This window comes from Cydia pomonella, chromosome 17 (assembly GCF_033807575.1).
Source record: "Cydia pomonella isolate Wapato2018A chromosome 17, ilCydPomo1, whole genome shotgun sequence".
In the NCBI taxonomy this organism is placed as follows: domain Eukaryota; kingdom Metazoa; phylum Arthropoda; class Insecta; order Lepidoptera; family Tortricidae; genus Cydia; species Cydia pomonella.
In genome coordinates, this window is record NC_084719.1 from 3,882,870 (window position 1) to 3,907,811 (window position 24,942).

The following is a 24,942-nucleotide window of genomic DNA, read 5'->3' on the forward strand; positions in this document are numbered from 1 at the left end:
AAAGATCTTTCCAACATCTTAAAAGTGTCTTAATCATTCTTCGAATCGGGCCGTTAAAGGGTGCTGACCACAATAGTTGCAGTCGCGTGATCCGAAGTGCTTATATTGAGTTATTACCAACATAATACCGTAATATATTATAGTAGAATCGGTTTGTTTGCTCCGTCAAACACTGATGATGTAAGGTCGGAAAACGTCTTTCGATTTTCGCATCCAAGATCATCTTTATAAGATACGCTGTCCATAGCAAGTAAGAAGCGATGCGTTAGCGCTCGGTGTATTCTTTTCACTTGAGACCTAGCTATTTTTTAAATATTCTTCGTAAGAAAGAGTTCATAACTAACCTAATCAATTATTATAATATATTCAGAAGTAAAATATCTTCGCTCGTTCTGCTCTACCGACCTAAGTAAAGTATGTGTACTTACACATCTTTCATCGTTTTTCTTGCGTTCGTAAGTAAAGATCTTGTTGGAGACGGTGTTAGCTGATTGGCGGTCTTCTCTACATTGACCGTAGTAAAAGGAGTTTCGTCGGCCTAATGATTTATGGCCTCATGCACGATGTACAATTTTGCTGTACAATAATAGCATCGCTTAGCCAGCTAACCTGAACGGCACAAGCAAGGATACTTGAATCGTCGTAGCAAGATTGAAAGAGATAGTGACGTAGCCCCGGTAAGTTTGTAGTTACGGAAGGTGGAGATAAGGAACGAAATCTCCATGTACCAAAAAGTGTCATCAAAAAACTTGAAATAGGTAGCGCTACAATACCTAAAGTACTTGAACAAAAAAATCAAATCATAGACAGCGCAATTCACTATGCCATGTTTGTACACTATAGCGCGATGCTATATTCTGACAAGCCATTTATGTCAGTGGAAATAGGCGGCAAATGTCAAAAAAGTAGGCGCGAATAATCGATCTCCTATACGATATACTTTTCCCCCTTTGCCCTTTCTACTGATAAACTTAGCTTGCTAGTTGCTAGAGTATATTATCGCTTAGCCAGTGGACGATCGGCCTCACCTGAACGGCACAAGCAAGTAAAGATAATGAGGCAGTGTGATGCGCGCGCTCGGACTCGAGCGGTTCTGATTTTACCGGTATTTTAAACGTTCCAAATTCAAACGTGTTATCCAGATAATTTAAAGTTCAATTTTTTGTGATTTTTTATTATTATAAATGTGAAAGGCATTCGAAGTGAATGTCATTTAGCTACTTAATTGATAATAAGTTTGGGATTTCTATATTTATATCATATCATAACGCGGTAATTTCTGTTACACCTTATACTAAGTTGAAGTGAAGTTTTTAAAAGTAAAATAATAATAATATTTTTTTAAAGTAAAATAATAATTATTACTTTTGGTGATATAAGTGACTGTTTAACCCTTTAGAAACAATCACTTTGCGCACATTTTTATTGTCGAAATAAATAAATATTATCAAAAAATGTTGTTGAAAGTTAAGTGCTTCTAAATTCTAATTATCCATTTGCAGAAATTATTAAAAACATTTAGTACAATTAATTATTGTATTCCTGTCATTGCGTTGTATTTGTCGCAGGTGGATAGAAATAAAAGAAAATAATTATCATTTCTCATGCTCTTAAAGGGGGTAATTGTTGTTCTAAGAAGTGTGCAAAAAGTGATACGTTTCTGTATTGTATTTTACTTTTCAAGTATGTTTTTTTAACAATAAGCAATTGTTTGGTTTTAAAAGGATTTGTTATACAATTTCCATTCTGATATTTAACTCCCCATCGCATAAATTACGATACTAATACCTAAATTGTTGTTTGTTTGTTTAAACATAATAATGTTTAAGCAATAGCTCAAATTTACAAAAAGAGTACAAATGGCGGACTTAACGCCTTGAGGCATTTTCTACCAGTCAACTATTGGGCTAAACAGAAATATGTTATTATTGCAATATATATGTTGTGATTGTTTGTTGTAAGTGAAATGAAATCCTTTAAACTTTATACTTAGTCGTATTCGAAATGAAAACTCGGGTGAAAGGCATCATTTCAGCCTCGGACTATTAGCGCTCTCACTGCGTTCGCGCACCAAACGACCTCGACAGAAATGGCCTCCTTTCATCCCTTGGTTAACAATCTACTAAACGCAGACACATACTCGAACTTTATCTTATACAGGCTGTGTATTAATTCAGTGTAAAAAATTGTCTGTTTCATACATTTTGGCTGTCTAACCTTGACATCTTTTATGGGAGCGATTTCGGGGTTGGTCCCATAGTAAAAGTTGCTCAGTATGACTTATATATTCAGCCCGTAAATTAGGTACGGTCACGTCTGGAAATATTGATACGGACAAAGCTCCAAAAATATGTATCCTTTCTCGCGTTATCCTGGCTTTTGCCACGGCTCATGGGAGCCTGGGGTCCGCTTGACAACTAATCCCGAGAATTGGCGTAGGCACTAGTTTTTACGAAAGCGACTGCCATCTGACCTTCCAACCCAGATGGTAAACTAGGCCTTATTGTGATTAGTCCGGTTTCCTCACGATCTTTTCCTTCACTGAAAAACGACTGGTAAATATCAAATGATATTTCGTACATAAGTTCCGAAAAACTCATTGGTACGAACTGGGGTTTCAACCCGCAACCTCCGGATTGCAAGTCGCACGCTCTTACCGCTAGGCCACCAGCGCTTCAAAAATATGTATACACTACCATAATACATGGGCCATAAGGTCGTGTATACATATTTTTTGTCATATTGTCAGTATCAAAATACCTTTATGTTGAACAATTAGACTAAAACAGGGGGCCTACCGCGAAAACTGAAATTCGCAAATTGCGGGGATCTTTCTCTTTTATTCTCACTAAGACGTAATTAGCGTGACAGAGAAAAATGCCCGCAATTAAACGTTCCAAATTCAAACGTGTTATCCAGATAATTTAAAGTTCGATTTTTTGTGATTTTTTATTATTATAAATGTGAAAGGCATTCGAAGTGAATGTCATTTAGCTACTTAATTGATAATAAGTTTGGGATTTCTATATTTATATCATATCATAAGTTATAATTCATAACGCGGTAATTTCAGTTACACCTTATACTAAGTTGAAGTGAAGTTTTTAAAAGTAAAATAATAATAATATTTTTTAAAAGTAAAATAATAATAATTACTTTTGATGATATAAGTGACTGTCGAACTTCGATTTTCGCGGTTATAGCCCAGATACTTTTTAACGTGAACTGTAGAAGTGTAGAGGTTTGTCTCTACTTGGAAAATTAGGTATTCCATGTTGGCAGATATACTCCGGCAAACCCACTTTATCAGGAGAAAAGGCCCATTTTGTTAATATACCACGTGGATGTAATCAAGCCTACGACCCGCCTGATAGTAAGCAGTTACCGTAGCCTAAGGACACCTGCAACTACAGAAGTGTTACATGCGCGTTGCGGACCTTTATATTTATATTTTGTATGAAAGACTGAATCGCGCCTACATTTTTCAAATTTGCCGCCTTTTTCTGCTGACAGAAATAGCTTGCTAAACTATACTTTTGCTTGTTTCATCCGCTACTTGTTGCTAACTGTATTTACTTCACAGACTAAAGTATTTATAATCAATTTTCCCATTTAATCAGACTGATCCTTCGCGCCTACATTTTTCAAATTTGCCGCCCTTTTCTGCTGACGGAAATAGTTTGCCAAACTATACTTTTTCTTTTTTTCATACGCTACTATTGATTTTAACTGTATCTACTTCACAGCATTGACATATATTTATAGACGGGCCTTACGGGCACTAAAAATGGTGGTATTTCAGTGGTGTCACTCATGAATTCGAGCCAATCGTGCAGTCTAACGCAACTAGTTGCGACCAACCGCGCGCGGACGCGAAGTCATCAACCAATCGCATTGTGGCGTTAGACTGCACGATTGGCTCGAATTCGTGTGCGTAACACCGATGTTGGTACTGACCATTCTTATTCACGGATTAAAGTATTTATTTATAATCAATTTTCCCATTTAATGCTATAAATACACAATTTTCATTACATTCCACTGTTGCCAAGCCGAAATGCTATTTAAATAACAATATCTAACTATAAGTTACCTATTGCAGAGTCATAAAACGTGTCTAAGTCTAGTTTTCTTCGCTTCCTTATTACTTTATCAGAAATCAGAAATATTTATTGTGTAAACTGTGTAGGTACAAGAAGTATAACTCGGTACATTTTTTGATTAGAGTCAACAGTTTTACCCTTTTCGGGCATACAATTTATTTTATCTTAAACTAAGTTTCAATATTTTATCTTACACTAAATATGAATAGGTACACTAAATATGAGGTTTACATAGTTACAAAATTCTTTTTAGTCATAGAAGATTTTGTCTATTAAAAAGTTTTTCACATGAACTCCACATGCTTTTTCCCTATTTCCATTTTGATTTATTTTAGTTTTTGAAGAGATATTTACCTTAAATGTAACTGATATCGTTACAAAAACAATAGCGATTGATACTTTCCTTTTTTTAAATAAAGGTATTAAGGTAACAAATAATTTCTAAGTCGTAAGTCTAAGACAGCACGATTGGCTCGAATACGTGAGTGACACCACTGAACTAGCACCGTTTTTAGTGCCCGTAAGGCCCGTCCTTAGATATATGTCAAGTGTCGGGTGGTATTTTTATATGTTAATAGTGAAAACATGCCCTTGTTAAGTTTATACTTGAAAACCATGAAATATTACCCTTATTTAATACCTCTTTAATATTATGTTTAACATCTAACAACGATAGCATTGATAGCTACACCTAAAGATAAACTAGAAACACTCAAACTTAAAACAATAATCACACGTATCGTAACTAAATGACTTTACTTCGTCGTGGATGTACTGAAGGCCAGTGGAACAGTTAAACTAAACACCAGCAGTTAACTAAAGTGATGTGAAGTTGACAACGGACTATAATAAGGTAAGTTGTAAAAAATATTGTACCCTCTTATGCTCATTTGTCTGAACAGGCTGTTCCTAACATGCAATAATACGTACAATAAATCAACATTCCACAGTAAATCAATATTATAAATATTTTCTCATGCTCGTAAAATTTATATTTAAGTCGCGTGTAAGCGACATAAAATTGCTTATTTTTGTATATTTTCCTCGCAAACGAAGTGAAAAGCAGAGCTTGTAACTCAGGCATAAATGTCCATTTTTATCCTCGACTATAATAGTTCTCGCTGCGCTCGGACCAATAAATTGCCTCGGGTAAAAATGAATCGCTTTATGCCCTTGTTGAACAATCTACTATTATTGCTAAGTTAATAAGCACGCTAGAGGATAATAAGCAATTGTATGCCGCTTACACGCGACTTAAATATCAATTTTACGAGCATGAGAGAGAGAGAGAGCACGAAATTGCCTTGGGTAAAAACACTAAAAACGGATCACTTTATGTCCTTGTTGTACAATCAACTATTGACGACCTGTGTCTGGTCAGTACGGCTACCACGAGCTTGTCGCCGATCTGACACTGACACACTCATTCGCTAACATTTGCGTAACTTACTATCTACACGTTTCTCTCGCTCTAATATGCCAGTAAGAATCTCGGTATGGGCGTTTATTTGTGGAATGAGTTCCTGAGTCATGGGTGTTTTGAAATTGCGGCTGTTCGTTGAGATTTGTCTGAAAGTGACGTTTTTTTTGTCGTTCTCGTTGCCGCGACATGTGACAAATGTATGTATGAAATTTATGAAATAATTCATAACACAAACTGACGACCCGATTCGAAAAATGATTAACACACGTTTAAGATCTAGTTAAGATCTTTAAAAGATCGATAACTAAACGATATGTCAAAATTGACATTGACATTTAGGTATTTCGATTCCGCTGTGATCCCAATAAGATCTATCTACGATAATTCCAACGTCAATGTGACATTGGTTACCCAAAACGATCTCTAAATGAGAACGTATCTAAACCAGAACTTATCGTTATCGTATCTCATTCTTCGAATCGGGCCGTGAGTAGATTATGTATTTATATCTTACCTCTGATACAGTCATCTGAAATAATATCTTACACAACGAAACGCTCAAAAATATCGGTCACAATTTTATTTGTGGCCATTAGGTGTTATATATTTTTGCGCTATTATTTCGAAGCGGCCGTCTAGCTAGACGGTAGTGGCCCTGCCTTCATAGCTGAATGTCCCGGGTTCACATTCCGGTAAGAGTATTTATTTGTGTGTTATCTTAAATGTTAATATCGTTATTAATATTCTGCACCATCCAACTATGCATTACTTTAATGTTAAGATATATAAAGAAGTTAATAATCACATAATCTCCTAGCTACCAATTTTTTTCTCACATTTCGTCACTTACTTTCTCGTGTCAAATAGGGTCGCTGGGTTACATATAATCATATCATTATAACAACTAGTTTCGTAAATAATCGTATGATAAGTATGGAGAGGTGCTTCAAATTTGCTACTACTAATACTATTTACTTAACGCCGAGTGGAATGTGCAATGTTCACAGAAGGATGTATACTTATTCAATTTGTATCAGTTCACAGAATGTGAGATGTTTGGCATACATATACATATTTTCCTGGTAAGGGCATTTATTCGTGTGATGAGCATGGATATGTATTCCTGAGTCATGGGTGTTTTTTATGTATTTAAGTATTTATCAATATTTAAATATTATATATATCGTTGTCTAAGTACCCTCAACACAAGCCTTATTGAGCTTACTGTGGGACTTAGTCAATTTGTGTAATAATGTCATATAATATTTATTTATTTATTATTTATATTATAAATAATATAGGTTATACTTACTTACTCCGTTGGGTCACCTAAAATGAGATTTGGCCTCCCACAGAAGACAGCATCACTTTTCTCGGTCCTGTGCGACTTCTCCCCAATTGTTGACTCGAAGTTTGCGCAGATCCGCCTTCACCATGTCGCTCCAGCGATACCTGAGGCGTCCGACAGGATGTCTTCCTGCTAGATGCCCAGGTACGCTCTTTTCACGTTCCAATCTTCATCCATTCCCTCAAGATGGCCCAAGCTATGGAGTCTGTGAGCTTTAGTCTCCCCCATGATGTTAGGTTCAGCCACTAGGTCTTTAATCACACGGTTCCTAAGGTCTGTCCAGCTTCCATCGTTTGGGGCCCTTCTTACGGAGGATCTTCCTCTCGACAACTAGCAGCAAATTTTCTTTCTTGAATGTTGGTGTCAACGCACCTAACTCAATTTCTGTAAATATTATGTGTAAGTAAGGTTTACAGCTAACTAACTAGTAAACTTAGAGTATTCATTCCATATATGTATTATACATAGATAACAACCTAATTACATTATTTGTAATATGATTTATGTTTAATAGGCGTTTTAGGTGAGTTCATAATTAATTACATATATTAGTTTTACCATACCTCCCATACAAATTATTAGAATAGTAATAAGTAAGGAAAACCTTAATACCATCGTCATTGCATAAAAAGGCAGGATTTTTTGAGTTTTTTTAAGTTATCTGTTTGCCACATTGTTCGCATATCTCCAAACATCAAATCTAGTAAATCTGGCCCTAAAACAGGACACATTAATAGAATGCGGTAAAAGGCCATGGTTAGTGTAACACAGGATGCCTGTCGGCGGTAAATGAATTAGGACAGATTGTGTGATAAGATTATCTGAAGGCTGAATGCCAAATGTGATACTAATTTAGAATTATGGGGAGTTTACCAATGTTTACCAGTACCCCTAGTGTAAATTTAATCGACATCATAACGTGACGAACGCGTTTGCGTTAAGTCTCATTTTGTATAGGATTTTGAGTTTCCAAAACGTCCCGCTTGGCGCGCTCTTTCTAAATCACATACAAAATGAGACTAAACGCAAACGCGTACGTCACGTTTCGAAATCGAATTAATTTACACTAGGGGTACTGGTTAGCGTGAACGAATGGACCAATCTGTTAATCTGTGGTAGGAATTCAGTAGGTACTGATGGTTGCTGCCCGGATTTTTGGCATTTGCGGCAGCAATGAAGTTGGTAGTAATATCATGTTGCAATACTGCTGCAGAGCTGGTGTAGTCTGACTCCACTGAAGATCTGGGAGCCTAGCAAAGGTGACAATCGTTTGCGATATGATAACGAAAAGCTTTGTGTCTCTCTACCGCGCTTCCAAATTAGTGCGACAGTGACTGTTGGTTCGCTACGGAGCGTAAACGATTGACATGTTGCCTACGCACTCTGTACATCTGTGTCCTCAGTTACTGCTGCGAAGTTTTCTCATCCACTGCTCCGGTCTGTAATCCGGTCTTTTCATTCATGGTGTTGCGTTCAGCACGGATCAAAAAGAAGGCCAATGACAGATTTCTTCTTAATTATTAATTTTCGCTCATATATACTCGTAGTCAGTATACATAGGGGACAAATCGCTAGTTCTTAAGCTCCTCTTTCGCATTCGTTCGATCCGTACTGGGTGCCTAGGTATAACGCACTGATATTTAAGAGTGATAGAGAGATATAAAGCGTTTCGTTGTCATAGCACAAAAGATTGGCAACTTGGCTAGGCCCCCTGAACTGAACTAATATGTAAGAGCCGTAATATGATTAATAATAATCAAGGATAAGTAGTTAATTATGTAGATGTATTATAATTAATTAGCACAGTTTCAAAGACACTGCATTCCCGAGAGCAAAACTCAACTAAAAACATATGAACGCACGCTTACTAGATTAACTGTAAACTTTATTCCAACCATATAAAAGCTAAAATTGATTGTAATAGTAGATCGCGATATGTACGAAACTATATTCACTTGTGACGTTTTGTCATAGAGACCTAAATAGAGATCTTTGTTCGATGCATTTGCACATGAGTAACGCGTATGAAGGATGCAGTGACATAACGCAACTTATTGTGTACACATGCGTAAAGTCTAAAGACAAATGTCGAACGAGGGAACAAATCACTATTGTCACTAATGAAACATAATCGTGGTTGACTAAATTACTTCTAAGTTTACATTGTTCCGTGTGAAATGGACATGTTTGTAAATACGGTTTCAGCAAGTTAACGGTTGGCAACAACTCAACAAGCAATGCTTGACTAATACAAATCTGGATCCAGATTAAGATTTAACAATTGATAACAAGATGAAATGCTTTATTTACAAAACAGATATACAGAGGTATTACTATTAATAACTAGCTTAAATCTATAATAGGCCCTTGAGAATACTGGCCGAATTTCCTCATTGTATCGCAATACTTATACGTTGTGCGAGGAAGCCGCCAGCTCTTCGGTCAGTTACGTCAACTAAACGCTTCGCCCCATGGACCTGGAGTTTCTGCGCTAAAAATGGTACTCTCTACCGAGGCTCTTATCTTACAAATGATTAAGGTTTTGAACTGCTTTTGATATGAAGTTGAAGATCGCTCACGCTGATTAGGGCATGCAAAATGAAGTGAAAGTCGTGCGTGAGATGCGCCAGTCACCAAAACGATCTTGAAGTATGTATCAAACCCAGTGCCAAACCGTTACAAGTTGTTAAAACTGAATCGGGCTCCTGCCGACAGTGAAATGAACGTACCATTTTTATCCGGAGGACCGGTATAGTCGAGGATGAAAATGGACATTTATGCCTGAGTTTTACACCCGGGTATGTCCTTAAACTACGTCCAAAAGAGAGGTATGGGCAATGTGAATGTTATCTCGCCTTGTGTGGTAGGGCACAGCACAGCAGATGTCATTCCAGATCTAGAGCAGAGCCCAACTGGGGAAGTACCTCCACCTTACAGAAAACCGCAGCCAAATAACACTTGATCCTACTCATAGTGTTGTGTTCCTGCCGGTGAGTAAGGTTGCCAGAGCTCAACGAGGGGAGTGGGGTTAGGGTCGGCAACGCGCATGTGTACATAGGCTAGACTGCTTACCATCAGGCAGGCCGTATGCTTGTTTGCCACCGACGTAGTATATAAAAAAAAAAAAACACTCTGCTGTTCACTTCCATTGCGAGGAATATTTACAAAAAATTCTAATATTTTAGGGTTATTTTGCCGTATTTTTTCATGACTAAAGAAAATCTTACTTAGACCGGTCGGGGGCGCGCTTAGCGCCTGTTGTCGGGATCGCGCCGATCAGGGGCGCCCGGGCTGGGGCAGTTAGTATAGCAGATTTTGGTCTTTATAGCTAAGTTAATAAGGGTCGTAATAGATGACTTTACTTTATGCTCTAGAACATAATAAGCAATTTAGAATTATATTTTCACTTCTCATGCTCGTAAAATTGACATTTAAGCCGCGCGTAAGCTGCATAAAAATGCTTATTACGCTCTAGAGTGCTTATTAAATTAGCAATATAGTCCAAAATCTGCCATACAAACTGCCAGTCCTGCCGACGCGCCCCCGATCGACGAAAAAATACGGTAAAATAACCTAAAATATTGGATATTTTACTCACAATCGAAGTGAAAAGTAGAGTAGGTATACAACTCGGGCATAAATTCATCATGTTATTCTCGACCTATATCGGTATAAATTGCCTCGGGTGAAATGGGTCACTTTATGCTCTAGTTGTATTACTATTTTATGCTCTTTATTCAATTCTATGACGTCACATATCATAATAATCTTTGCCTTTAAACTCTACTATTGCCTGATTATGTCGCAAATACATTCAAGATATTCATTATCTTGATTTGACGACCGGTTTGGCCTAGTGGGTAGTGACCCTGCCTACGAAGCTGATGGTCCCAGGTTCAAATCCTGGTAAGGGCATTTATTCGTGTGATGAGCATGAATATTTGTTCCTGAGTCATGGGTGTTTTCTATGTATTTAAGTATCTATAAATATTTATATATTATATATATCGTTATCTAAGTACCCTCAACACAAGCCTATTGTGGGAGCTTATTGTGGGACTTAGTCAATTTGTGTAATAATGTCCTATAATAATAATATATATTATCGACACGGCCAAAGTGCCAAAAATATGTGCACACGACCATATTGCACATCACATCAAGGTTGTGTATACATATTTTTGTCAGTTAGTCCGTGTCGATATTTAATACCTTGACTGGAATCACCGGGTATTTAAATTCGCTACAGAGAATAATCAATACTAATTACGTTTTATTTAAGGAAACTTCACTAATAACACCATATTTACTGAAGCGGAGAAACAAGTAGCTAGTGTATATTGTTAAAATCAATTTAAACATCACATTGGAAAATAAACCTTGTTTAAAAGACATAGAGTACATATTCGTATGTACAAGCGGGAGTGCCATTTAAGAAGAATAATTGAACGTCGATATTTTAAACGCCAATTGTTTTACATTTTAGCAATGTTTGTCTTTGAGAGTAGATGTTTTGGCTAAAGTTTTTTGCTAAATATTGTTTTAGCTACCGATAATTAGTGACGTGTGTTCTAAGTGGTGAATAATCGAACTCAGGCGGTTCTAATTATCGATATTCGACTAATTACAGTTTTAATTTTCGATTCGTTCGCACTCATGACCGTTAAATCTTCGAACTTGGATGGAACGTTTTTAAATTTGGTTCAAAATTAGAATGCCGATTTAAATTTGAATTAAGAACTCTTGAACGCTCATTTGTTTTTAATTAGTTATCTTTAAATGCAGATTTAAATTGTGTTTTAAAGTGGTAAAAATGATTTGGGACTGTGAATCGGGAAGAAGTTGTTCCAAAAAAAGTTTTCAGTGTTTTTGGTGTATTTTTTACGTAGATTACATAATATACGCGGTGTTAACAATAATCTTGCTAAGTTTATTTATATACTTCGTAATAGTTGCCTAGTTTACATACAATGGAAGGCTTAAAGATGAACTATGGGAAGGATGTCGGGTATTGCATTATTATTTTAAGGTAAGATGCATGTTCATTTTTGAGAATTCGTTTCCTTGTGTGAGATACTCGTATTTTGAACATTTACCAAGGTTACCTATTTGCCTAATGTCTAGGTAAAGTGACCTAAATATGTAGGTATCTATTTAGAAACATATTTTTGTTGACTTTCTTTTTTAAATATCTGTAAATAATAGTCCGTTATGATAGAACTGCATCGCACTATAGAATTGAAATCAATTTCTTATCGTTTCTACTACTTCCAAATGTGCGTCACTTGATTATTTGTAGGTACGGTGAATATTTTAGTACAGTCACGTCTGAAAATATCGATACGAAAAATGTGACAAAAATATGTATACACTACCTTAATATATGGGCAACAAAGTCGTGTATACATATTTTTGGCACTTTTTGCGTATCGATATTTTCAGACGTGACCGTACTTACCTAACAATTAATCGTACTGATGGAATGTTATGAAATTACGAGGTAGGTATGAGAACTAAAATATATGTAGTATGTAGGTATAATACATATATTAATAAACACACATATATTGTAGTAGATGTGGCACAGAGTACAACAACGTAAAGCCGAAGTGGTCGGGCCTCAGTAGATGACGGGACAACCTAGAGTTCCGTAGCCAAATGGCAAAAAACGGAACCCTTATGGATTCGTCATGTCTGTCTGTCTGTCCGTCCGTATGTCACAGTCACTTTTTTCCGAAACTATAAGAACTATACTGTTGAAACTTGGTAAGTAGATGTATTCTGTGGTCGTTTGGAAGGCTAGGGGCCTTTGCCCAGGGGGCACCTTATAGGCTCGTAAAAAAATATTAATATGATGTATTAACCCGTATGTCATATCAGTGTGGTTCAGTGAAGGGGACGGACTGAAAATCAGCGCTGCGCAGTCAATTTGTAATGAAATGGCTGACGCAGCGTATGCTGGGGCCTTATTCGAGATGCACAACTGTCAAATTTCGCGTCCACATCAAATCAACACTTGATTCTATCGCATGTTGATTGTATCAAGTGTTGATTCTATCAACTGTGGATATTATCATTTGGAACAATCAAAACTCATTCATAGAAAAAATAATCAAACAAAAATCAACTTTGTTTATTACTACTATATAGTTTGAAATGGCTCTGAACTCGAAGTGGTTCGGTTTGATTTGATTGTCACCTGACTGTGGATTGCTAATGTCAAATTTTGACAAGTGTTGATTTTATTGCTAGACTTTTTTGTCCATGGGCTTGGGCACCATCTTGGATTTTTTGACGTACGACAGGGAATACCCTTCCTTTCCTACAATATATGGCATAGAGTAAAGCGTCTTTTTTTTTTTTAAACATAAGTTTACAGGAATCAGCGACATCTTGTATTCGATAGGATAAGTAATGCGCTATGAACAATGCGGCGGCGAGTAGTGAAACTGTACCTGACAACGTCAATCAATTAAAAAGTGACCACACAGTTGATGGTCGATAAAGGCGATTATTAATTGAATTTTAACGACAATAAGGAACTATTGACATGCGATCTTTTTGTTGAACCCACACCTACACGTCGAATAATGCTCGCTCCACATATTCTCCTATAAACGCTCAAAATTGTAAAAAAAAATGTTGCAATTTACTCCGCACCTGGGCAGGCTGTTGCAGACTGGTCTCAAGTTGCTTTTAAACCACGTTCACGAACCAAGTTGTAACCTAACACATCTGTAAATATAAGGCATATGATTTAGAGATAAAGTCCGTTTTTTTTAAATTACGAGATGGTTCATGAATAACCTTTATTACTATAAAAATAATACTACATTTGTCAAAAAAAATTTCTGTATTGCGCTATTACATAATGCATAAAATTTATATAAAGATAGGTACCATAATAGCTCGCTCACTTGGTCTATCAACAACTATTTATTGCTCTTTGTACTCGTATACGCGACCCCATTGTATGTACAGTCGCCATCAGATATATCGGAACGCATGTATGAGATCTCAAATTATTAAGATAAGACCTACTGTACTGTCTATATTACTTACCAAGACCTAAGTACCTATTATTTATATGTACCTACACAAAGAGAATTCCTATGTTAAAAGGAGATTAAATACATATTTTGTTATTCAACTACAAATAAAATAAAATTTATCTTTTTCAGTTAACACATTTTTTTACCGATTTCTTTAATAAAATAAAGCATTAAAGTATTATGTGTATTTCATTGTCTTCGGTTTAGATTATTTACTGATGTTCCAATTTCCTGTATCAGTTTGGTACCAGGAAATATAAAAACTACACCTCTTCAAAAACTTTGCTGGTAGTTCGACATCTGTAAGTTTAAATATAAAACATGATAAAAACATTTAAGTCAAAAACGTATACATAAAATATTTGCCCTATATTCTGGTCGCTCGGTAGGGTGCTCAGAAGGCTGGGTGCATTTCCGCGCTGGTTAACAATGCTGATCCTCTGGTCACCAGAAGCCTATATAAGGCGCTCTCATTGAGCCACGCTAGTGCCCTAGAGTTTCAAATTCAACCCCAAGTGCCACAAATATGTAGTTGAGGGTTTAAATTCTGGATCAAGAACATGGAATACTGTTCGCTAGTAAGGCCATAGGTATTAGAAAAAAATAATAGTAGGAGACGACCGTGGTCATGGTAGGTAGTACAGGTGGGCCAGGCAAGCTCTGAAATTATGCACCGATTTTACTATAACTTTGTTCACCTGTGTATATTTACTGTTTCCATGATAATCATTTTTAATATGTAGCCCGTGTAATCGGGCTGTATCATTGGTCTCATATTTTTTAACACAAAATCATAATTTTAATTCAATAATTAATGGTGTTTTACATATTAATCATTAATGTACCTATTTTGCAAAATTTTCTTGCATAATTATAATAATACCTATTGTTTACTTCAATTGACGTGTTTATTATTTTCGTTACTATGTCAACGTTAATACTTAAAAAATTATAACGTGAAGGTTGAGTCCGCAGTACAGTTACAGTTTACGTACATAGTGGCATTAGCACAGTCGGATTAGGACCAAACTCGAAATGTCTGAACAGTCATGAAATTTGGTATGTATATACGTTAAAGGCCCCTTTTTCATGCCCACACCATTTGACATTTGGGGACCTCGAGGAACCGCAGCCATCTTGGAAAATGTGGACCATCCAGGAGAAATTCGCGTTTTACTCTAAATCTACGTTCTTTATTCAATAATCGTGTAAGGCAACATTCAAGCTTATAAAATTCTACATAAAATAGTTTTAGACATCTATGCGAAAAAAAATGATCTTGCTTTAATAAATACTTGCTAAACCCAGATTTAGCCCTTATACCCTTTCATGGGATATTCTCTTAATAAGAAACTTGGAAGAATAAAAATTCCACTTTTAACTATACATTTGTACATAATCTACCCCAATATCAATATTTTACTTGACTGCAACTTAACCAGAAAGTAGGGTTATGGGTATAAGTACTGAGGATTCAGGACATTTAAAAAAATCCGTCCAGTATCCTAATACCTAGCTACTGGGTGTACTGAAACATCAGTACTTACACCCATAACCCTTCTTTCTGGTTTAGTCGCAGTAGATTAAAATGTTAATATTGGGGTAGACCACGTACAAATGTATAGTTAAAAATAGAATTCATATTCCTCCGAGTTTCCTTTTAAGAGAATGTCCCCTGGAAGTGTATAAGCGTTAAACTTAGATTCAGCAAGTATTCTCTATAACAAGATGTATTGTTCCGCAAAGATATCGAGGACTTTTTTGTGTAGAATTTAATAAGTTTTAATGTTGACTGTTGTGTTGATGGTACACATTTTCCAAGATGGCTCGGATTCCTCGAGGTCCCCAAATGTTAAATGGTTTGGGCATGAAAAAGGGGCCGTTAATTTATATACATAATAAATTTCATGACTGTTACAGAGATTTCGAGGTTGGTCCTAATCCGATTATGCTACATTGTGCGTCCGCAGCAAATTAGGTTCTCCATACAAATGTAGTTTCGCTCTCATTTTAAATCGGCTAGCTAGATTGCTCTGAAACTTTGTACTTACAATAGGATATGGTATGTCTATGCCTATAATTAATTTAAAACATAAATGTGTAATAAGAGCCAATTAAGTTCAATATTAAGAATATGTGTCGTTGTTGACTCGCCGACAACGGAATTGAGATCTATATGGGTGCCATATTCTGTGCTGTGTAGAAAATCCTGAAATTATAAAGGATTTGTCTTGGCTAGTTTTTACGTATAGCGTAGCCTATCACCGAAACGTCACAAACACCACGACGGTTCGGCTTGTACGGGCCCTTGTTTTTCCTATATTCTTATACGCTGCGGAGACCTGGACTATCCGAAAGACAGAGGAGAAGACGATAGACGCCCTAGAAATATGGTGCTGGAGAAAAATGCTGGGGATATCCTGGACCGAGTTTCGGACTAATGTCTCCATCCTTAAAGAACTCCGTATCAAGCAGCGCCTTCCGACTCTCGTAAAGACCCGCATACTCAGTTTTTTCGGTCAAGTCTCGAGGAGGAACAACGACTCCATAGAGCGTCTAGTGGTGCAGGGTAGAGCAAACGGAAAAAGACCGCGCAAAAGGCCACCTATGCGATGGACTGACCAAATCAAATCTGCCATGAAGAGTCCCCTGAACGCATTTGCCAGAATGGCCCCCAATCGCGAAAAATTGCGAGACATCGTACGGCAAGCAACATCTGCGCCTGATATCAGCAGTTGACCACGACGCTCTGCAAAGAGTACAACGACAAAGAAGAAGAAGACGTATCATATTTGTCTAAAATTTGGTTTGTTGGTACACACACAAGGGATAGTCTCTAGCTAGGTACGGGGTGCCACACTCGTCAGCGCGACGGCGATATTTTTCTAAAAATCTCAAATTTGTGTACGGGCTCAGCTCCTGTTTCGTTTTAAGCCTAAATTTAACAGATTCTGACTCACAGGGGGCTTTGAGCATGCTGTTGCGTTCGTTTTCAAATTTTGAAAAAAAAAAACTAGCCTAACAACACAATAAATGCTTGTTTTTCCGCATTCTTCACTATATCTCCCTGTCTCACTACTATCTGACCTTCTAACCCAGAGGGGAAAATATACCTTATTGGGGATACTCCATCTTCCTCATGAGAATATATTTTACTTTACTGAAAAGCAATCGGTACATGTTACAAGATGCACATTGTTAAGAGCCGGGGTTAGAACCCACGACCATTGGTTTTAAAATGAAGCTTTGTATATAATTTGTATTTTTATAATAAATCTGTTTTCTTGTTGACATTTTGTGGTATTGTATTGCTTTATGTTAATTGTCAAGATATTTTTTCATCCTGGACAATTGTCACATGCGTCACATGTACGTTTTTATGATAGATCTACATCGACGCAACTGCATGTCATTGTCAAAGAGCATTATAATCACTACGTTTTAAGAGACGGGATTTCCATACTAGCGAGTGGAATCAGTTTGTTTCGCAAATCATTACCAACATGTACGACAAAGAACTGTCAAAGAACCATAGTACCAACATAAGCGATTTAAATAGTGTAGTACGCTACACGCTTACGATTCTTATCGATATCGATAAAATGGGGAGGGTTGAAACATAGGCTCCTGTCTACAAATTTTGTACTCGAAATCAGGTTAGCATCGAGTTCACATTTAAGTTGTATGTTATATAGTGGATAGTTCTTAATTGGACTACTATCTGGTCGGGCTTAATGTGGACTCGAATTATTTTAATAGTTTTTAAGTCGTGTTTTTTTATTTTATTAAATGCTTGATTTTCATAATGATGTGCACATACATGTTTGAATAAATGTAACTTTTCTATGGGAAGATGTATCAGGTCTTCGTTCCCAACAAATTTGGCCCACTGCCTGCATCTGAAAACATACAGCCTTGGAAAAACATGACTTTATCTACAGTTTATATTCCATGTGTTTGCTAATGAGATGATCAACTGATTATTTCGCGCTAATATGCATCTATAAATCATGTGTTTCGGCATCCAGTTATCAACAACCCTTTATCAATGCTTTAACTTTTTATGTATTTATATGTCTGTTAATCATGAGAACGGGTCTGGCCTTGTTGGCAGCGACCCTGCCTATGCAGCTGATGGTCCCAGGTTCAAATCCTGGAACGGGCATTTATTAGTGTGATGAGCATGAATATTTGTTCCTGAGACATGGGTATTTTCTATGTATTTATAAATACTTATAAATTAGTTCTATGTACATATATATATATACATTATTACACAAACTGACTAAGTACTAAAGTATGAATGGCATGTGTTGTGGGTATATATATATATATATTGTTGTCTAAGTACCCACAACACATGCCATTCATACTTTAGTACTAAGTCAGTTTGTGTAATAATGTCCTATAATATTTCTTTATTTATCATAAAAACAGAGATTAATTTTCTTACATTTTAGGTTAATATATTAAATAATCCCTAGATAAAAAAATATGTTAACTAATGACCATTAATGCATAAGTAATAGATAATTTATGCATTATTAATCTTCGACGAATTAATTATGGTCATATTGCATGCTAGTTCTAAGGAAATTTCACATATTTAATTTAATTATTTACACTGATATACAAATAAAACTACAGTTATCGATAGTTATAGTACATCCCTAGTTCACAACGAAAAATAATGTAAAATATCTAATTTTCGATGTGTTTATAGCCTGCTGACCCAAAATAAGGTCAAAAGTATCTAAAGCAATACTTACCAGTCTTCATCCAAGGGAAATTTCGCCATAAAATCCCTTTTTTCGTGATTTAATCGAGTGGCTCGCTTGCCACATATTTCACACTTAGTAAACCGTTTTCTCGCTGGCATTGTAACAAACTCGCTCTTTACTGTGATCACGGTTGACTATTTTCGATTTTTTCACTAAATAATAAAGAAATTACACGAAATACCCGAACAAAACATTGAAGCCTTCAAAACAAACAAAGCAATTAGGCTGACAGTAGACTTGATGTAAACTTGACAGAATAAATAGCACTGACGTTTTCTTTTTCTTCGTTGGCAATGATTTGCGAAACAAATTCGATACAAAACTTTTTTCTTCCTAGTTGCGTCAGCCTGATCGGAATTTGGCAGCTAACTCCATCTTGCGTCCAGTAGAAGAATCAAAATCGTACAGAAAAAACTGCTCTCTGCCTTAGGATCCCCTTTTAAATGTCATAAATCCAAACATGGCAGCCATACCCATCGACAAAAAAGTCTACCGTTGATCTAATTTCATTTGACAGTTAACTAATACGTATTCGACACGCTTATATTTGACAACTAGAATCCTGACTAGAGCTGGGACTGCGTACCAAAAGTACGTCTCTGTTACTCGTACCAAAAGTACGTCTAAAATACCAGTTTTACGAGTATGACCCCCAATAGGCAGTTTACGTATTTGCCGTGCTTAGGCGTCTTACAAATAAGGATTATTTATACAAATATCGACTTATTATTTCGGTAAGGGTCGGAAATATGGTGACGTTTTGAGTGAAGGCTATGAATCTATTGTCATATTTTTGTTATATATTATTACATTATTTTTAGATACAACAGACACCCAGACGACCATCTGTTAACAAAATTTTATTTTACCTAAAGTAACGGTAAGAATGGAGGTACGAGATGATAAAAGTTTCATATTTGTTTTATTTCAGAAATCAAAGTCCGTACTTTTAAATACTCGACAAGCTAAAAGTAGTCTATTACAAATAATAACCTGTTCCAAAAACTATTCCGGTACAACGCCCCGCCTCTAGTGTGGATATTGTTCACTGACAGGTGGTGATAATAGCAATTCGACAAGTCACAATATTTCTCACATCAAATGGAAATCAACACGAAACGTCACTTTTAGCATGTCGAATAAGGGCCCTGAGCCCGTTCCTTGCCGCACATGCCAATTTTTTTAAGTTAAACATTGTATTTTGTGACCTATCTGTTTTTTTATTGTGTGGCAATAAATGGTTTCTTATTCTTATGTTTGGTTGTTTCCATACCATGCTTCAAGAAATTTAAGGCTTAGGTTTTGAGGTTATTTGAGACCTTTTAACCGCCGTAGTCTGATTTGTAAGACATACAATACCCAGTTTATTTCTGCCGCAGTCTGATAAATAAAACAGGTATGGGCATTGTGAATGTCATCTCGCTTTGTGTGGTAGGGCACAGCACAGCGGATGTCATTCCAGATCTAGAGCAGAGCCCTACTGGGGAAGTACCTCCACCTTACAGAAAACCGCAGCCAAATAACACTAGACCCTACTCATAGTGTCGTGTTCCTGCCGGTGAGTAAGGTTGCTAGAGCTCAACGAGGGGGGGGATGCTAGGGTCGGCAACGCGCATGTAACTCCTCTGGAGTTGCAGGCGTACATAGGCTACGGAGACTGCTTACCATCAGGCGGGCGTATGCTTGTTTGCCACCGACGTAGTATATAAAAAAAAGACAAAACTTCGCGTAACTTCGTACCGGCGGCGACGCGAGCACGCTCGATCAAATATTCTATTGCGGTTAATAGCTTAATAATAAAGATTACGCTAGCCTATAGCCATATCCTCAAATTTTATAATAAAATATCACCATCGTTTGACTCATAAAATTCAAAGGGCTATGAAGGTAACGTGACTGCACACAATGGCGTCACAGTTACGGTACGGTGGAATGGAAGCTGGTAATCTGCGAGATAATCTCAGCAAACAGACGATATCTCGCGACCTTGGCTCATGAATGTGCTTGTGTGTGACCACTGAACAGTGGCGGGATAGTGTATTAACACTGAACGTGCCTTCAGTAGAAGGTATAAGGAGTTCAAGACAATTTTCAGCGTATAAGTCGTTAAGCTACCCCCATACCCCTCCTTATTTTACGACGACCGGTTTGGCCTAGTGGGTAGTGACCCTGCCTACGAAGCTTATGGTACCGGGTTCAAATCCCGGTAAGGGCATTTATTCCTGTGATGTGATGAGCATGGATATTTGTTCCTGAGTCGTGGGTGTTTTCTATGTATTTAAGTATTTATTAATATTTATATATTATATATATCGTTGTCTAAGAACCCTCAACACAAGCCTTATTGAGCTTACTTTGGGACTTAGTCAATTTGTGTAATAATGTCCTATAATATTTATTTATTTTGGGTCAAGGACCGGTCTGGTAACCCCTTCGAGGGTTTTGGAAGGGATATTTCGTAAGGTTTTAACTAAAACCCTTTCATTTGGCTTTATAAGCGCTTCATAATACGGATAAGCTGATACCCGTTTCTAAGCGTAAAATTTCTACCGCTTTATGCTTTAAAACTTGAATGTCCAATTCATCTTTTATGTTTTCTATGTATTTAATGAAAGCTACTGCTATTGCTATCAATATTATAAATCAATTAAAACGATGGTTTTTTGCTCCAGTCATAGGATGTATGGCGTCCTTAATTTTCGAATTAGCAAATATCAATGAAAAATTAAACTTAAGCAGCTCTTTGGCTCTTGTTTATGGTAAAATGTTGCCAGCGATTAAAAACTGATGGTAAATACTTGTTTTACAGGATTTGTCTATACCGTCCCATTACTCGTGCCTGTTCCACTATAGCGGTGTTCATTATAGTGACTTTTAGTTTTTAATTTTATAAGATGATGATCTCCAAATTTAATTTGTTTTTAACCATAGAGACTATACATCTCTATTGTATTGTAGTAATTATTTATTTTAAGATTATTATAATATTTATAATGTAATGTTTACCCAGGTATTGGCTGTTGTATTTATAAATGTTGTTATGTATTTTTCATGTCACTATATGATGTTACTATAAATGTTGTATTGACTTGTAAAAGAGCCCTTGAAGCCTACTTGCAGATTAAATTTTTGAATTTTGAATAGAGTCATACCAAGTTGGCAACAATTTTGATAGTCCAGCCTGTGAAAGTGTGAAGTAAAAGTCATAAATTCATTGAAGTTTGACGTTTAAAATAACACTTGCACTGTCTGTCTGGTTAAAATCGCTGCCAACTTATCTGAGTATGTCTGTATGTATGTTAGTCTATAAGGTACTTGTAATCTGGGCCTTGTTGCCTTTTAATAAATAAAAAAATATTGCCTTATTCTGTGGTCGGATAACTTCTAGTAATAACGGGTATATATTCAATTCAATTCAATCAATTTATTTTCAGAACACTTGTACAGTCAGCATCAAAAGTAGCGGATGAAACAACGCGCCAAAAGTATCTGATATTCCGTATAACTTCTCCATATATAGATAAATTTCTAAAATTCGCGTTCAAAAGTATATCTTTTACAGTCATAGTTGTACTATATTAAAGCCATCAGTTTTTGTTAAGCTGTTACAGAATGGTCGTTACTTATGAAACGTTATTTGATCCGCTACTTTTGATGCTGACTGTACGTTCCATAGCATGGTTAGTAACATAAATAATCAAGATACTTATAAGCATAATAACAAATAATAATAAATAAATCTACAAATAAAAACTACCTACGTGGAGCGAGAGACATGAAGCTGCGTCCATCGACGCATCAACGCAGAATCCCAGCGGCGGTAGTATAAGAGTTGTATATAGGATTTTGCGAACCTAACAGCCTAGATACATAAGTTGTCGCTTAGTGTGGTAGGGCACAGCACAGCGGATGTCATTCCAGCCCAACTGGGGAAGTACCTCCACCTTAAAGAAAACCGCAACCAAATAACACTAGAGTAAGGCCACGAACACGGTGAGTAAGGTTGCCAGAGCTCAACGAGGGTGCGGGGTGTTAGGGTCGGCAACGCGCAAGTAACACCTCTGGAGTTGCGGGCGACTGCTTATCATCAGGCGGGCCGTATGCTTTTTTGCCACCGACGTAGTATAAGTTGAGCTACGATACAGTCTACTTGTATCATGTCAGATTTATTTGGTGTCGACTATATACTCATCATCATCATCATCTCCTAGCCGATTTCGGCCACAGCGACTGCGTTCTACCGCTGACAGCGTCGCTGGTGCGCTGTCAGGTGACTGATGTAGCCAATTTTTGCGGCGAATGTGCGACCACACTCGCTGCAAGTCAGCACCCCTCCGACATAATTGTAAAGTATGGCCACAGGTGGTCTGAGGGCCTACCGCGAACCACGTTCGACGTGTTGCCTCCCTGTCACGCTTACGTACGAATTTGCAAGTGCAACAGAGAGGCAACACGTCGAACGTGGTTCGCGGTAGGCCCTCTGGTCTCGTCGCGCTTACGGCCCGGCCACGACAACATCGCGCGGCGGCGGCGGCGGCGACCGAGACACAGCGAACCGACCTTGCGTTCCCATCTATGGCCGTCGCTCGCCGCTGCCGCCGTAGCGCGAAATCGTAGCCGGGCCGTTAGCGTCGAGTTCTGTGTGCCGTCTAGCTTCAGACTGACGCACCTGCGTCTGCACAATAGGTACCTACATAATATACAAGCCTTTTTTCCTTCCTAACAATTAACTCTATTGTTAAGTACCTACTGTACAGTATGTCAGTTGGTGGTTTCGGAAAATATTAATTAATAACGTGAGATATGAGGAAAACTCTCAAATGTCATGTCAACGATGAGTGATATATTTCATATTTGACAAAATTCTATGAAAGTTGTAACTTTTTTTTCCTTAAAATAGGTAAAGCTTACAGTTAGCTTCACGAAGTTATGCAAAGTTTTGCGAATTTACTCCATTAAATCATTAAAAAAAGATTTTAGTGCAAAATACATAATCGTAACAGTCTATGCGATATAAAAATACATATTTATGCAAGTAAGTACATTGGTTTAGTTTAAAAGAAAACAAAATAAAACTACACTATCAGTGAAACAATATGAAAATTACAAAAATATATCTTTCTCAATAAATAAATCCATGCCTAAAGGGTCCTTTCCTTACGCACATAAAGCATAAAGACCCTGATGGAAAGTCACAAATAAATAAATATTATAGGACATTATTACACAAATTCACTAAGTCCCACAGTAAGCTCAATAAGGCTTGTGTTGAGGGTACTTAGACAACGATATATATAATATATAAATATTTATAAATACTTAAATACATAGAAAACACCCATGACTCAGGAACAAATATCCATGCTCATCACACAAATACATGCCCTTACCAGGATTTGAACCCGGGACCATCAGCTTCGTAGGCAGGGTCACTACCCACTATACCAAACCGGTCATCAAAAACAAATATACGTACCAAAATAAAAGAAACTTCAAATTTACGTGCGTCATTACTCATTACATTTTTTGTTTAAGTATGAAATGACAGGTGTTAATGATGAGCGACAAGCCTAAACCTTTAATAATGACATCAAGATGTAAAAAATCCGGACAAGTGCGAGTCGGACTCGCCCGCCGAGGGTTCCGTAACTTTGACTTATTTTTTTATAGTTTTAGATTTTTCCCTGTACTTGGGTAAGTGTAAGAAGTAAGATCCCATCAAAAACATAAATGTAAAATGAGAGCCAAGTTCAAGGGACTGTAGATCTGAGCATATTGTTTAAATTTCAACTGGCTGCCTCCACGTATTCCCGAGATAAGGGTCTTGACAGACAGACGGGCAGACGGACGGACAACAAAGTGATCCTGTAAAGTACTGTATTTACCTCAGTAAATCTTACGATATAAGAATGTTGCGGGGAAATGAATTTAGGATAAAACTGACTAAATGGCTACAAGACAATTGCTTTTATACTGTTAAGGACTATTTAAATTTCAAATAGTAATTTTTAATTATCATATTATGACATAACTTTGACATACCTACCAATCTATTTTAGTTTAGCTTAGTATTTCTATTTTAATCTCATTTGGTTTTTATTTACATTATGTCATTGTTTTTATTAGGATTATTAAAATTGTATGCATGTACCTGATGTACTCTACTAGTAAATGTAAATTACAAACATTTTGCATGTTGCCTTTATGGCGACTGAATATTGATACTAAAACTGTT

The 24,942-nt window shown here is 36.8% G+C and overlaps 1 protein-coding gene across 15 annotated transcripts in view; it reads left to right on the forward strand.

Annotated features, from left to right (window-relative positions):
• Positions 1 to 1,037: 1,037 nt before the first annotated feature.
• The window catches only part of LOC133527250 (myogenesis-regulating glycosidase), an 82,555-nt gene continuing 58,650 nt past the window's right edge, over positions 1,038 to 24,942 (forward strand). The window contains exons 1-2 of one of the 15 annotated variants that reach the window (XM_061864175.1): positions 1,038 to 1,105; positions 4,884 to 4,956. The gene's annotated coding sequence lies outside the window, so the exon portion shown is untranslated. Of the gene's footprint in view, positions 1,273 to 1,300; positions 1,320 to 1,885; positions 1,958 to 2,781; positions 3,111 to 4,451; positions 4,957 to 24,942 lie in introns of those variants that run through there. The other 14 variants (XM_061864169.1, XM_061864178.1, XM_061864180.1 and 11 more) reach the window with 14 other exon arrangements.